The 15,912-nt window shown below is 40.1% G+C and overlaps 1 protein-coding gene across 4 annotated transcripts in view; it reads right to left on the bottom strand.

Annotated features, from left to right (window-relative positions):
- TBL1XR1 (TBL1X/Y related 1) overlaps positions 1-15,912 on the bottom strand; it is a 583,295-nt gene that overhangs the window by 370,428 nt on the left and 196,955 nt on the right. For 2 of the 4 annotated variants that reach the window (XM_085635413.1, XM_085635415.1), the window contains exon 2: positions 6,267-6,389. The gene's annotated coding sequence lies outside the window, so the exon portion shown is untranslated. Of the gene's footprint in view, positions 1-6,266; positions 6,390-9,828; positions 10,131-15,912 lie in introns of those variants that run through there. The other 2 variants (XM_085635414.1, XM_085635416.1) reach the window with 2 other exon arrangements.

The following is a 15,912-nucleotide window of genomic DNA, read 5'->3' as shown; positions in this document are numbered from 1 at the left end:
TTTCTGTTTTCCTATATTGATTCGCATTTTTGCCTATGATGGTGTCTTTGGTGTCTCCTTTCCTTTTTATTTCATTACTCTGGTTGATATTATGGTCATCACATTGCTATCTTTCTTTATTTTTTGTTCTCCTATTGCTTATCTACTTGGTTTTTTCCTTCCTTTCTATGCATCTTCCTCTCTTGTTCTCTTTTTGGATCTCTTGACATCCTTACCTTATTTCACTCCTTTATCGCATCTATTCTTCTCACTTTCCTATCTTTTTCTCATATTTTTCATAGTCATCTACATGAATTGGATTTGCATTTGACAATTTTAGTTCAATTTCTGTATTATTAATGTCATTAAAGTTGATTTCATGGAGCGTTAAGGGTTTACACTCTCCCATCAAGAGGCAGAGAGTTTTGACTCACTTGGCTAAATTAAACGCCGATATGGTTTTTTTTACAGGAAACTCATCTTACGGCCCCAGAGTCATTAAAGTTAAAAAGAGGATGGGTAGGGGAGACGAAATGGAGTAATAATATTATGTCATAAATAACTCCCGTTTTCACTTATATCCCAAGAGTCTGATACGGATGGTAGATGGGTGAATGTCAAATTATCCTTAAAGGGGGTTCCTGTCTCTCTTTTAAATGTTTATGCCCCTACAGGCGGTGTTCCCTCTTTTTGACCCACTTTTGCTAAACAAATTACGCATTGTATGCAAGATAATTTTATTTTAGCTGGTGATTGCAATCAAATTTTTGATCCGTTTGATAGAATCTCCTTTGTACCCAACAAATCTCACAAGTCTTTTTATGCAGGCTATTTCTCAACATAAACTTCTGGATGCCTGGCGTCTGTGTAATCCGACTTCCAGAGAGTACACTTTATTTCTCTTCCCACCACACTCAGTCAAGAATTGATTATATATTTGTCTCACACAATATCTCGCAAATTCTTACACATGCTGAAATTGGCCCTATTTTACTGTCAGATCACGCCCCAGTTTCAATTGGCCTAGACATTCTTCCTCCGGTTACTGGTCCTAGAAGGTGGCGTTTTAATAATGACCTCCTTTTGGATCCGAAATTTACCACCTCCTTTACTACATTTTCTAATGAGTTTTTTTAATTAAACCAAACCCCCTCTATGCCACAAGCCATGTTATGGGATGCATTTAAGGCTTCAGCAAGAGATTTCATAATAGGATTTGTTGCCTCAAAAAACGGAGAATCTCCCGTAAGCTCACTACAGATCTCCTTCAGGACATTAAGCGTTTGGAACATACTTATTACACTTCAACTTCGAAAGATTGTCTTACAGCCCTCATTCAGGCCAAATTACAATTCAATAAAAAGTCAACGGAGGATGCCTCTTTATATTTATTAAAATCTAGTGCGAAATATTATGGGGGTGAGAATAAAGCTGGGAAAATATTAGCCAATTATTTAAAAGTTAAACACAATAAGTTAAATATAGAATCTATTTATGATGGTCAATCAGTTCTAAAATTCAAGGATGCTGAGATTTTTTAATGAGTTTTCCCTGTTTTACAAATCATTATATACCTCTGAATCACAACCCTCTATGGCTTCCCTTTCTAATTTTTTCTCCAACATACAGAAACCCTCACATAGTATACCTGATCTTTCCTCCTTAGAGCTCGATTTAACCTATCAAGAATTACTAACAGCTTTGCATCATCTTAAAAAAGACAAAGCCCCCGGACCAGACGGTTTTACTGTAGAATTTGATCAACATTTCTCTAAACTTTTACTGCCTATACTACACTCCCTACTTCCTTCCTTCACTACGTTGGGTAGCTCCTCTGGCTCCTTCTCCGAAGCACATATATGCCTCATCCCTAAACCAGGCAGAGATTCTAAATATTGTAAGAACTATAGGCCCATATCCTTGGTCAATATTGACTATAAAATCCTCGCTAAAGCGCTGGCCATTCGATTAGACTCCTACTTACCTGATTTACTAGGAAAAGAGCAATCTGGATTTGTTAAGGGTAGATTCATTACTGATAATACAAGACTCCTTTTTAATGTTCTTTCTAAGTCCCCTCATCTAAATTACTCCCTAGCGGCGATAGCATTAGACGCCGAAAAGGCGTTTGATAGAGTTGAGTGGACTTACTTGTTCCACACGCTTCATTGGTTTGGCTTCGGCCCTAAATTTATATCCCTAATCTCTCTCCTCTATTCTAATCCTCGGGCGGCGGTCTGCGCCAATGGCTTGGTCTCCACATTTTTCTATTTGCAGAGAGGTGTCCGCCAGGGTTGCCCTCTTTCCCCTTTTCTTTTCAACCTGGCATTGGAGCCTTTCCTTTCTAAATTACGCCAAAACCCAAATTTACACGGCTTTATAACTCCCAATTTCCATGTTAAACTTGCGGCTTATGCCGATGACATTCTGCTTTTCTTGTCAAAACCAAGCGACTCAATTCCTGCCTTTTTGGCGGAGGTACACGCTTATTCTCTTATTTCTGGATACAAATTGAACGAAGACAAATGTGAAATCATACCCTTAAATAAATTCACGTTTATGTCGGATTTTAGTGCTTCCAACTTTACTTGGAGCCCTAATCATATTAAATACTTAGGTCTACATGTCACTGCTTCAATTTCTGATACAGTAGCTTTCTGTATGAATAAATGCACACAAACCCTTTCGGATCTCACTACTAAATGGCATCCTCTCTACCTATCATGGTGGGGCCGTCTAGATACTATAAAAATGATGCCGACACCCATAATACTTTATACTATCTCTAAAATCCCAGTATCTATCCCCATTAAATTCTTTAAGAAAATTAACTCAACCCTCTCTTCTTTCTTATGGAATAAAAAGAAATCTCGAATGTCACTACTTAAATTGGCACGACCTAAAGCAGAAGGGGGGGTGGGGGGGTGGGGGGGGGGGGTCAATTTTCCTGATTTCCAGTCATATCAAAGCATTTCTTTTACGTCAGGCTTCACTTTGGTTGCTAAGTCCCACGGATGATTGTCCTCTTTGGACTACGATAGAGCGTCTTTTTCTATCCCCCTTCTCTTTTTCTGAATACCTTTCTTTCTCACGCAAGCCACAGGTTGTATCCACCCCCATAATTAAATTGACCTCCAAACTCCTGGAAACTGCACTTATTTCCACACCTAATACCATTCATTCCTTTCTTAATTCAACAATTTGGCATAACAAATTTGACTATTCATAACAGGCCATTCTACTGGAAAAGTTGGCGACAGAAGTGTTTAATATGGATTCATCAGTTATTTTCTAACTCAGATTTCTTGCCCTTTCCTTCACTTAGACAATTGTTTAGTTTACCGCACACATTCATTCATAAATATAATTTACTTAAGAAAGCAGTGATGGACAAATCCACCCAGATTTCTGCCAATCCTACTGTTTCCTTCCACATCTGGACCCTCCTTACATCTTCACACTCTGCTAAAAACCATTCCTAAGGACTCCGTTATTTACAGTTACTTACGAAACATAGGTAACCCTAGGCAGAAATCCAAAACAGAAGAGGCTTGGGAAAAAGACTTAGTACACTCCTGGCCAGTATCTTTATGGAACAAAATATGGGTTAAGATACGTAAATCCTCTAGAGCAGCTAACATGGTACAAACGTTATTCTTTGTTTATAATAGACTGTTATTCACACCAAGTGTCTTAGGCAAAAGATTTACGAATACACCAGATACTTGTTGGACGTGTTCCTCTCCAAATGCAGATTTATTACATATGTTATTCCTTTGCCCAGCTGTATATGATTTTTGAAAGCAGGTATGGTCCCAAATTAATTTAATTTTTGGAACTGATATTTCTTTCTCCATTATCCATGTTTTCTTAGGCAGTCTTTCATTTTGTTGGGAGAAAGTGTCATTTAATGTCAAAATTATTGATTTATTGCTTGCGGTGGCTTTCCAGCAAATTACGGTTAACTGGAAAGACTTCACAAAAATTTCTTACAAAGTATGGTGGTATGCTGTTTGTCATAATCACAGATTACATACCTCTTTTGTTTATCCTTTAAGTCTGGCACCGAAGCGTCTGGGATTATGGTCTCCTGTTACATTGTATTTAGATGAATGTGCCAGACGTCATTCCCACCTGAAACCATCCCAGCAAGAAGTTCTTAAACCCCCCTGATTCCCTTATGCGTTCCTAGCTTATTTGCTATTACATATCTTTCTTCTTGTTTTTTTTTTTCTCTTTACGGTGCTTCATGTATTTTGTTATGCTTTCCATGATTGTAATTGTCAATCCAATTCATCTGTTCTTTTCTATTGTAATATATTATACTGAGTTGATTTAACCTAATAACTGAGAATTATATATTGACACCTTTGTCTTTTACCAATAAAGTTTCCTTTTGAACTTAAAAAAAGAAGGTCTAAATGTGAGTGAAGAATTGCCAGTACACTTGGATATGTGATGAGACCGAAGTTAGAATTTTAATAGGTGCTCTCCTTCAGATTAACCCCTAGCCACTGATGACAGATGTGTGTGTGTGTTTAAAGGAAAATCTTTCCCCAACTCCTTTTTATTATTTTGAATCATTTATGTATCCTCTGCTCTTTTTCCCTCACCTAGATGATAAGATTCCCCATGGTTGATAGGATTAGATTGAAACAAGGGCACTAGGTCTTTAACTATGTCCACTTGGGCTCCAACAATGAGCTAAATGGTAGATATTGAGTTTGTCTGTGCTTAAAAAACTGTACCACTTGGAAATTTGGAACATTATATGGTACAAGAAACAATGTTTTCTTTTATGTGTATATATAATTTTGGAACAAGACGAAATGTGCGACTCATACACATGCTGCTACCATCCCAGTCAGATATTGGTAAAAAAAATTACCAATATGCTTTATGATTACTATATATAGCTATTCAGATTGTAAATATATTCAGAGATAAAGAATTCTTTCAGGAGGAAACAAAAAACTACGTTCAGAAAATTGCATAGTATTTCCTTCCTTTTTATGTGACACGTGCACTTTCTCTTTATAAAAGTTTCCTTTTGTGACCACGCCCATCTGTGAGCAAGGCTCGAGGTGACGAACCGAAACTCGTGGGGTCCATAATCTTCCTTAAATGAAAAAAACAAAAGAACACTTCGTTGAACACCAGTTCTGGCCTGCAGCGTTCAATTCTTCTTTGGAAGGGGCAAGTTGCCTGTTCCCCGCACGCAGAGGCCACCCCGTGGGGGATGGTAGCAAGCTAACAGATTTTACAGTGGCCGAAAACACACACACTTTCAGAATTCGGAAATAGAAATTCAAAGAAGCTGCCGTTTTTTTTTTTTATTATGATTTATGCGGAATAAAAGGAAACAGTCTGGTTTGGAACTACAGAATGACAGTTTGTTTTACAAAGCTCAAAATAAAAACAGTTGCAATTTCCAAAGAGAACTTCAGCATTACATACAACTCCTATCTTGCCTGTTTCAGTACAAATTAGACAAATGCTGCATCGACAGGTTGGTTAGGAAAGCTTCCAGAATAGAAACTGAGAAACATAATTGGCAAAAGCCAAAGGATGCCCCAAGTTATGCATCATAGCACAAAACCATTAAATGATGGTGGAAGACTACTTCAAGTATAGTGTTCCTTTCTAGAGTTGCAACACTATTCAAACATACCTTTCTTAAATGTATCTGTCCATTGTCGAAGACCACCAATATTCATCTATCTCATCAACCTTTGAAATACAGTGGAGCGGATTCCAATTCTGGAAAAGCTCTACCCAACAGTAGATTCACATTGGTTGTATTCCAAAACACATATTATATACGTATTCATATAAATGCCAAATACATTAAAAACAGTTTCATAAATTGGAGTATGATTACCTATCCGGAGGGGAGCATACACCGCTAAACACAATGACCATAGCAACAGAAGGTCCAAATTCCCTTCATAGCTATTGCCAGTTTCCACATTAGTGGATATCAACAGTGTCATTAGTAACGTAACCAAAACTGCAATTCTTAAAACATTATCAGTCTGTTTGTTTGCAGAAAATCTTAAGCATGATAGATTAACAAGCAAAATGATAATTCACAAAGATTAATAAATCCTCAAGCTCCACATTGGCCAAGATAAATAATTTACTTTTTCAAAGACACTAGATAAAAGAAACTTAATTCAGTGGTTGTAACTGCATACAGCAGGCCCAAAAAAATTGTTTAATTTAAGAGAAGGGTAACTCAATATTACATTACACACCATCTTTAAAAAGAAAATATTTCTGCTTACTTAAATTGTGGTAAATTCTTATGCCGCTCCAAGCCCGCTATCATGAAGTAGCCGAGCCAGACACTTATGGATCTTCAGTGCTTCAGAGTCAACAGATGGGTAACTCACAGAAATGAAAGATACCTAAAAATAACAAATGCAATTTTTGATTAAGACAAGCCGGAAACAGCGCAGCTGAAAAAACACAGAACACAGGAGTGGCACATAGAGTTTAGTGAAGACGCTGCAGACACCGAACACTACACCATGTGAGGTAGAAAAAAAATACATAAATCCAAGCAAATAAAACCCCTTGGTAGAATTCAAAAAATCTAAATTGCCTGCACTCAGCATGCCATGGGGAAAACTGTACTACAGGAGATTACATGGTGTTATGCTACTAACAGAAATTACAATCATCGTAACAATATATAGATTACAGATGCACTTTAGCTCATCTGTAGTTCTGTTTGAGCCCCACCCAAACCAATGAGAGGAGAGGGGAAAAGTTGTGTGTGAAATGCCCTCAGTTTCATCTAACGGATATAGATAAACCAGAAGTTGAGGGTGGCTCCCATAACAAGCAGTCACTATGCACGGTCCTTAGTGCTCACCAGACACTGTAAGTGCATATGTTCTTATAGAACCCTCACCCACATGCTAGGACCCGATGATAAAGCATGTCGCATGATTAGCATGTGGGTGAGGGTTCGAGAAGAACTGTGCCTGGTGAGCACTAAAGGAGCAGCTATGTTTAAGCTGCTTACTTCATTCAGATTCCTACTAATTGTAGCTCCACTCGAGGAATCTGTACAAATAAATTTCCATAAGGTGATCTAACCACAATTGCAAGCCAATCGCATTTGATGCAGACATGGGTGAACTGTTAGTTCTATCGAAGAACACAATCTGAGATTTATCGATACTTTCTTAGCCAAAAGACAAAGTCTTGGTATCTCTCAAAATTATCATGTTTCGTGTAAATCTATTCAGCGGTTTCTAAGAAATTCTAAGTGTAAACACTGCTAACTGGTTTAAAAGTGCAAACTATACCATAACCTACATCACCAGGTTAACATCTCAAGGATCCTCAAATAGGTCAAACTTTTAACAATCAACCTAGCCATTAGAAAACTATGCTTTCTACAAACTAATCGCAGATAACCATGCACTAACCAATAGACCATTACACAACAGACTACTGTAAACCCAAAAATAGGGCCATACTAACGGTGCTGATAATTTTGAGGACAGCATTTTAGTTTTTGTAAGGTATGTGACCATAACTTTAACACAAATTTCTATTATGAATCTAAGGACTTGCAGGGGAAAAAACTCAAAACGTACTATATTGACTTGCTCATGCTATAATAGTAGTGCATTTAGCAGATGAGAATCACTTTGAATTAAGTACAGTCACATTTTTATCTGAAAATAGTGCATTTAGAGCATCTGACCTACTTCAACTTTTAAACACACCGTGTTCTTCTTCAACCTGTGTTAAGTGTCACTGACAGCAGTATCTGAAAAAGCTTTTGATTTGTCGAACCCTGGCACGTGACCGGCATTTTAATGTAAGTCACGATCAATCTAATTTTTTGGTTTGTGACTTCATGTCTGCATATTAACATAGTGCCTGGGGTTGGTTTTAATTATTTTTAGTTCAGCAAAAGGGAGATCTGTATGCCTTGGGTGTGAATTTATCAGTCTATGTTTTTGTCATGATGTCTATTTTCCATCTCTCTAAAGTGTGATGTAGCTAGTGTTAGTTCCAAAATTGTCAGTTGTTGGGGCCAGGTATTCCAGAGAACAAGCAGACCACATAGATCTGTACATCATATGTGTGACTGTAATAATCCAAGATAATTTACAGACTCCAGTCATCTTTACAAGTGTGCCATGTTCAACAATTACTGTTCTGCAACCTAAGCATTTTATAAGAAAATACTCTTTCAATAGTATCGGAAAATTATTGATACATATGAAGCACTGCTGCCTAATGACCCCACATTTCATGAGCAAGAACTTTTAATTACACCAGACTTTTTAACCAACAGTTTTTCATAGGAAGTAACTTCCAGTTTTGATAATCTGATAGCAACTATTGGCCTATAAGCAGGGCTGCTGCAATTATCTGACTCTGCGGTTTTTTTAGACTAATTTTAGATTGGCTATATTTACTGCATAATCCACCACCTGCTGCATCTGCATATTTGAACAAAAAAAAATTCTGGCTCTAAAGAAAGTTACTAATAATGTTGCAACTTGCTTGCACGCAGTGTAAGACTCTTTGCAAGGGTTAACTGGTTTATCTTTCAGTAGCTTATTTCTGAATTTGTTTGTTAACCTGGTACTAGTGTGATATCTTTGCCTAGACCGTATTACCTTGTGTAAAAGTTACAAGATCATTAATACTAACAAAATGTTGCGCATTTACCTTTTCTTGCAGCATAAGTTGGTGCTCCCCAGACGCATAATTCCACTAGCCCTAAATCACTTAATAGAAAGTGCTGTCAAGCAAAAAGACAGAACCGACTCAAGGCAACACATGACATTTTTTAAGTGTCCCTTTAAAGGTTTAGGGTACAGTGTCTTAAAACGCATGTTGCTGCTGTCACATGCCCGCCATAACAAATCAAGCTGAAAGTATAAATACGTAAAGTATGCAACAAGAGTCCAACATATTTAATAGCAACCTCAGTACAGGAAAGATAAATCTTCGTGGAATAGGTACAAATGTTAATAACATGGGGAAAAGAAGACTAGCAGAACAATCTGCATCCACTATTAGAAAATAAAAAACACGCAACGAACATAATCTGGCTTCATCGCTCAAGGCTTAACAAAGCCATATTTTCTTTCTCACTTTAAAGTGAAACGTTCGAAAAAACTAGGTTTTCTTCAAACATTTCCATAATGTCGTTGTTATTGAAGGGCTAAAACTTAATTGTGAGTCACAAAAGAAATTGTGGACGATATTTAACTTTCAACTGAAGCCAACAAGATGGATCGTGGGCTTGGACTGCTACACGAACATGGCAATTTTACTTACAAAGAGTGGGCAGAAAATTTAAACACTTTCGTGCTCAAAAATGATGCTTTACAGTTTCAAAGAGAAGTCTCTTAAATGGAGTGAAAACTAAGATTAACATTGTTCAATCTGTAAGCTAATGGTGTTCTGAACAAGTACAGCCTACGTGATAAACGATGGTGGCAGCGAGAAAACACCAAATCAAGACTGCGAATGGCAAAAGACAATGTGGTCTGTTGAGTAGAGGGGATTTATACGAAAATGCGACCAGGATTTTAGAAAATGCAGAATTGTGTAAACTGGTTGTAATGACAATGGGGTACGCTTAAGCTACAAGAGACTGCTGTTCTTCATGTGTTAGATGCAGTATGGTTCAGAGGTTAACAAGGGATCACGGTATGGCAAAAGTAAGTTGATGAACTTAAACTACATGAGGGGAGGCGGAAGGAAACGTGAAATTTTTTAGAACGAAATTAGGGATAATCTGAGCGAGTGTGGTATCCTTACACATTGTGCTTTTTATTAAATTTAGTGAGCTGCAGCAACACATACTTGGCAGCTCGCCGGTGTGAAGTCTAGGGCACTCAGCACACGTGCAGCCGCTCTCTCGGCTCGGCTCCACGTCCTCTGGCACCGCTCTCAAGAGCGCATCGTTGCTGGCATAACTGAGAGCCTCCTGGCCGCAGGGCCTTCTCTCCCGGCCGGCCAAGCCCCCCCACAACACAATAGCTCCCGAACCTCAAACAAGGAGACGCTCCACTGCACCCAGCACTTGTCGCGCTTCCGGGTGCGTGGCGTCGCTCCGTCTGCAACGCACAGGCACTTCCGGTCCTGAGCGTCCCCGCGCGAAATGTGAAACCAATCAAGACTTGACGGAGTAGACTGGCTGCCGACATAGAAAGCGGACGAGTAATAAAAGTAGATGCTAGTTCAACAGAAGCCATGTGGGTCAAGGTTGGCAGGTTAGTATTTTTTCTACATCTATGACGGCACCACTCTGGGGCTTTGTCTGACCTCGGAGCGTAGATACACACCCTCCGGCGGGGAGGCGCTCGGGCAACGCCTGGCTCCCGGCTCCTGCGGAGTAAACAGCGCTTTCTATCGTCACTGTTTAGTGCCTGCTGCTATCACTGCTGCTTTCAATGAACAATGCTTGTCCCTCATTTCCTCTCCGTGAACTTGGCAACGCAGGAGCTCAGGTCGCTGTTGTCGCCAAGATTATCGGCCATTAACGAAACAATGCCCGTCCTTTCTCTAGTGTTCTGCAGCAAACATCGAGTTTGCTTTAAAAAGCCAACATTAGATTAACATATCCAATGCTAAATAAAGACAATCTGTTTAGTTTGCGTGTTGGGTGTTGATGTTGTTTTTCAGTGCACATACGATATGATTTATTGGCAGAAATGTGGGCGTCACAAATAAGGTTTTTAAATCAATGGCTCTCAAGTTCAAAGGTGTTTAATTGGACGACTTCAGCCATGAACCTAACAGGCATGCAATGCAGAGGAATTTATTTTTTTTTAATCGCCATATCTAATAGGATATCAAATTGAAAATTAAATGAGAAAAAACAAGGAGAACTTCGTAAACATATCGTCATTTTGTGTGCAGTGCACGGGAAACACCTTTTTAAAAATACATGGCATTTAATCAGCTTTTCACAACGTTATAAATTATTGGGGAAATTATAACTGCTCTATAAACTCTAACAAAGTTTGTTCATATAAAGAGCACAGATTTTAAATGGGTTAGTTAAGCCTCTTTAACCAAAACAAACTATGGTCACCATTAAACAAGTAGTGGTCTCCTGATGTAGATGAGAGTAGCCTGTATGTTGCTAAGCCTGTACAGATCACAATGTGATTAGACTATCACTATAGTATGTCATTCGACAGGGTGGACCAAGGAAGACTTTGGTGGAAGTCATCATCTTGGGAATCCAGCCCAATCTCCTGAAGGCTATCATATCCCTATATCAGGGAATATGGGTACAGGTTAAAACAAGCCCTACCTCAGTAAAATCTAGAGCGGTTACTAACGGGCTTAAGCAGGGCTGTGTCTTGGCCCCCTTACTGTTTAATTTATACACCACACACCTGGGGCCGCTATGCAAGGTGAGGCTCCCAATCTTACAATATGCGGACGACACCGTAATAATGGACCACACAAGGGCAGGCCTCCAGAGAGCCCTCAATGCACTCCACGGTATATAACCAGGAAAATCACCTTGTTGTTTGAAAACACTTTTTGATGGCAGCCCAAGACTGCCAACAGTTTTCACTTATTAGCTGTTGCTTTGTTCCTCCGCAGCAACTGGGACACATCAGCTGCTTCTTTTGTTGTTTCAGGCAATATTTATTTACACTTTATTTTGGAGAACTCTCGAAACTTGAGAGACAGGCCAATCTCCTTACCAGTCAGAATGGTGGGTCTGTCTTCTGCGAGGGAGAGTATACTGCAGAAGCACAAACCTCCAGGTGCTCCCTGGCACGAGGTAACACTTCACATCACGCCACCCCTTTCCCGAGCTTCACTTAGAGCAGCAGCGTGGAGGAAAGATTCATTCTTAGGCCTTTTTCCACACCGATAGTCAAAGTGCATAACACAGACTCAACATCATCTCATACGCTGACGACACAAAACTCAGCCTCTCCCTCACAGAAGACATGTCCACCACCATATGCAACTTCCAGAACATCATGACTAACGTCACAGACTGGATGAGATCCAGCTGCCAGAAACAACCCAGACAAGATGGAAATCATAATCTTCGGAAGAAACACCTCACCATGGGAAGACACATGGTGGCCCACAGCACTCGGACCCTCACATACTCCCACCAAGCACACCGCAACCTCAGCATCAACCTAGACAGCGATCTATCCATCAAGGGTCAGGTCAACACAGTAGCCGCCTCCTGTTTCCACACCCTCCACATGCTTCGCATGATTTTCCTGTGGATCCCCGTCGGCACCAGGAAAACGGTGACTCAAGCCCACGTCACCAGCCAACTGGACTACGGAATGCACTTAATGCCGGAATGACCACCCACCTCCTCAAACAACTACGGATCATACAGAATACGGCAGACAGATTAATTCTTGACCTCCACAAATGGACCATCATCACCCCCCTCCCCCCCCCACCCTCGGAAGCCTCCACCAACTACCCTGCCTGAAAAGATGCAGTTCTAACTGCTGATCCTTGCCTACACAGCCCTCCACAACGCCGGACCCTCTTACATCAACCATCGCCTGACCTTCTACCAACCGCCCAAACAACTCCAATCTGCCTCCCTTGTCCCCCGCATCTGACTAAGCTGGTGCGGGGGTCGTTCCTTCTACCTCCCCGCCAAGTCCTGAAACTACCTCCCTCCCCACCGCCGAACCTCACTCTCGCTCACCAACTTCAGGAGACTCAAGAACTGGATCTTTGACTGAGGTTCACACTACCCCAGCCCCTGGATAACCCTGTAGTGATAAGCCGCACTTTACAAATACTGCTTGATTAGAAAAGTATGGGAACTATGATTGAGTCGAACGGGGTGTGGTCAAATAGCTAAAAGAACAAAATATTCAGTAACTGTAACTTATCATCTTCAGGTAACTACATACAGAAAATCATGCACACACATTAAATTAAATGCAACTTAAATGAATCTTTGGGAAATATATCATTCTGGTAGAAAGTTCAGTTAGTTAATGAGATTACCTTTAGATGTTTGATTACACCGGGAGGGTCACTGATTTGAATCCTGGTTGGTGTCCTGGGGAACAGTGACATGTATCTAGAATGCTTTGAGGTCATAGTCTGAGACAGTACAGCACTATGGATATGCAAGTCAAAAGTTTAAAAAAGCGTTGGTGATGTCATAGATTTTTGCTTTTCATGATTCCACAGTGGTGCCTTCTGAAGACGCCCACCCACCCTCACTCCCACAAACACTAACTTCGCAGCTACCACACCCAAGCAGCTCCATCTTGGGACTGCAGTACCTGCTTGCCTTCTCCTGGTGGAGGGCTGCTATCTTCTTATTCCCCATCTCATTGCAGGATCAGAGGTAGTCTGCTGTTCACTGCTACTCTGCATCTGAAGCTTAGTTTAGCTGCGGCAGAGCCAATATGTGTTGTGACCGGTCCTCCAGGCTCCAAATACACCAACCTATGCCTCAGTATGCCCTGCTGCTGCGCATCTCATACCATGAGACGACACAGCTACTTGCTGCACAGCAAGAATAACAATGAACTACAATAGAGTTAGCACTGTATAATACACAATTAGAATTGCCTTGGACACAGAGAAAGGAAAACCAATGTTCTCTGGAATGCAGATAACTCATTTTTTTTCGTGAAGGTCACCCAGTAAAACACGACCCAAGCCCTAAAAGGATAGTGGAACTGCCAAATAAATAGTGTCTTTTAGAGCTAAAGGGAATACATATCTAGGAGCAGACAGTCTGGCAAAGCCTTAAAAAAACTTCCCCTTTAATAAGATTTTATTTTTCTCAATTCCTAAGCAAAGTCTTGGATTTGAAAGATTTTTCTGCTGGATGTACAACTGGATGCCGGTCCTGCTGCTTAAGTGACACAGAAAGCAAAGAGGGCATGGCGGGTAGCTTCATAAATTATCAGCCTCATTTTGGGTAGCATGGGAACACTGACATCAGGCTTAATTAGTCTGTCTGTAAGGTCTATTACAAAAATGCCATCATGTGCGGGAACCCAGTGTAGGGAACAGTAGTCAAAGTGAGCAGGATCTGATGAGCACAAAGTACTCATAGTTTTTTAATTTAAGAAAACCAATTCCTCTACTTTTCGTCAAAAGACAACCTTTTGGGGACAGTTAATCCCGCAGTTGAAATGATTCAGCAGAAGTGTAAGGCAGTGAGCGAGTGTCCTGTGCTGTGAAACCAAGAGAAAGTCAGGCGGCTAAACAAGCCTTCTTGCCAGGGCCCTTCTTCCTGAAAGATATGTATGTATGCACAGCTAGTCAACCTACAAATGTAAGGCTGCTTGGAAGTCGGTATTGGCTTTAATGAACAAAATCACTTAAAGCTTCCTGATGACACAGATTTCTTGTTTTTGAATGGTACTGCAGTCTGAGCTTTAAGTGTGTGCTTTTCAAAGACCGGTATGAAGAAGAAAAAAATCACTACATACATCTGGGTATTACTAAAATGTAATATTTTGGAAACATTTTATTTATCTTAAACCATTTTGTAGCAACCAATCTTATAATATGTGTAATGTAAGTTTAAAAAAAATGACTTGCATATTCACAGTGCTTTCTGTCACAGACTGGGACCTCATAGCATTAAACATAGTCACTATTCTAGACTGCACCAATCAGGTTTCAATTTTGTGGCTTTCTGGTTACAGCACAGACCCCTGCAGTGCATTAACTAATATAGGTTTCCTAATGTACAAGAGTGCACTTCCACTAATTATCTAAGCTTTAATTAATTTTTTATTGAATCTGTTTTTCTTTAAATGTAGCTACATGAAGGTGAAATACCAAAAAAGTTAGACCATTTTGGGTTTTTTAGCCTTGCATTTGAACCTGCCCACTCACTCACCCTGTCCCCATTTGGTGCAGCATCATAGTTCCCATACTTTTTTTTAATGCACTTCAACCGCTGGTAGTTAACAGCTAGTCACTGCTAGTAAAATGACGTGGCAGTTTTGGGACGGTCACAAAACTATGCCGGACCAGAACTTGGGAATTTTAAATTGTCAAAATGGAAATAATTTCCAAGGCATGTAAACAGGGAAGCTTGTGGGTGAGCAGGTGAAAGCAGTGGAATGGAGGCACCTGCCAAATAAAATGATGTTCAGAGATATGCTTCCCCAATCCAATGCGGCATCAGGTGTCCTGTAAAGGGGCAAGTTGGTTTGTGAGAACAAAACGTGCAAGCGCTTACATCTCAGGGGCTCAGCTCTCCAGTAGCTCATGCACATTAACAGTAGGGATGAGCAGGGTGCAATACTGGGCCCCTTGGACCCAGAGATAAACATGCATCCCTGGAGCTAACTATTAACATCCTTCTATGTCCGCCTATCTCTTTCACAGTGACTTGGCGAATATAGGATGCTCATGCCTAGGCGGATACATAAACCTAATGCGCCAATGAAAGTGAAATATGCCAATAAAAAGGTGATACACCAGACGTCAGAAATCACAGTTAAAAAAATAAAAGCTGTAATGTGGGTTGATCTGGAATGTAAAAGACAACAACAAGTGGATGAAGGTTGCTGACCTATTGCCCTTGTGTGTATTGATAGTATAGGATCTTGGTAGGCAACGATAGCTGTCGCTAGCCAGACCAAAAGAATGGTCGATTTGAAGCTCTTGGTTGAGGTATTTGTATTCACCTTAAAAAGTCCATTCTTGTATCACATTATTATTAAAAATAAAAAGAGTGAAGTCCACACCATTTTGATGGCACACTCCATATGGACTTACTAGATAAATTAAATAAATTGTGGGAGTCCCAAAGGAGGCAGTACAGGATAGCTGCTTAGGTAGTAAATGTAAAGTTGATTTAGCACAAAAAAGCAAAATCAGTTAAAGTTATTTTTATCATATGTAAATAAGAAACCCAGTAAGAATCCGTATAAACACCTGAAAAGGATAAGA

This window comes from Triturus cristatus, chromosome 11 (genome assembly GCF_964204655.1).
Source record: "Triturus cristatus chromosome 11, aTriCri1.1, whole genome shotgun sequence".
Taxonomy (NCBI): Eukaryota; Metazoa; Chordata; class Amphibia; order Caudata; family Salamandridae; genus Triturus; species Triturus cristatus.
The sequence above is the reverse complement of the archived record's forward strand: the minus strand, read 5'-3'. Positions and strand labels throughout refer to the sequence as shown.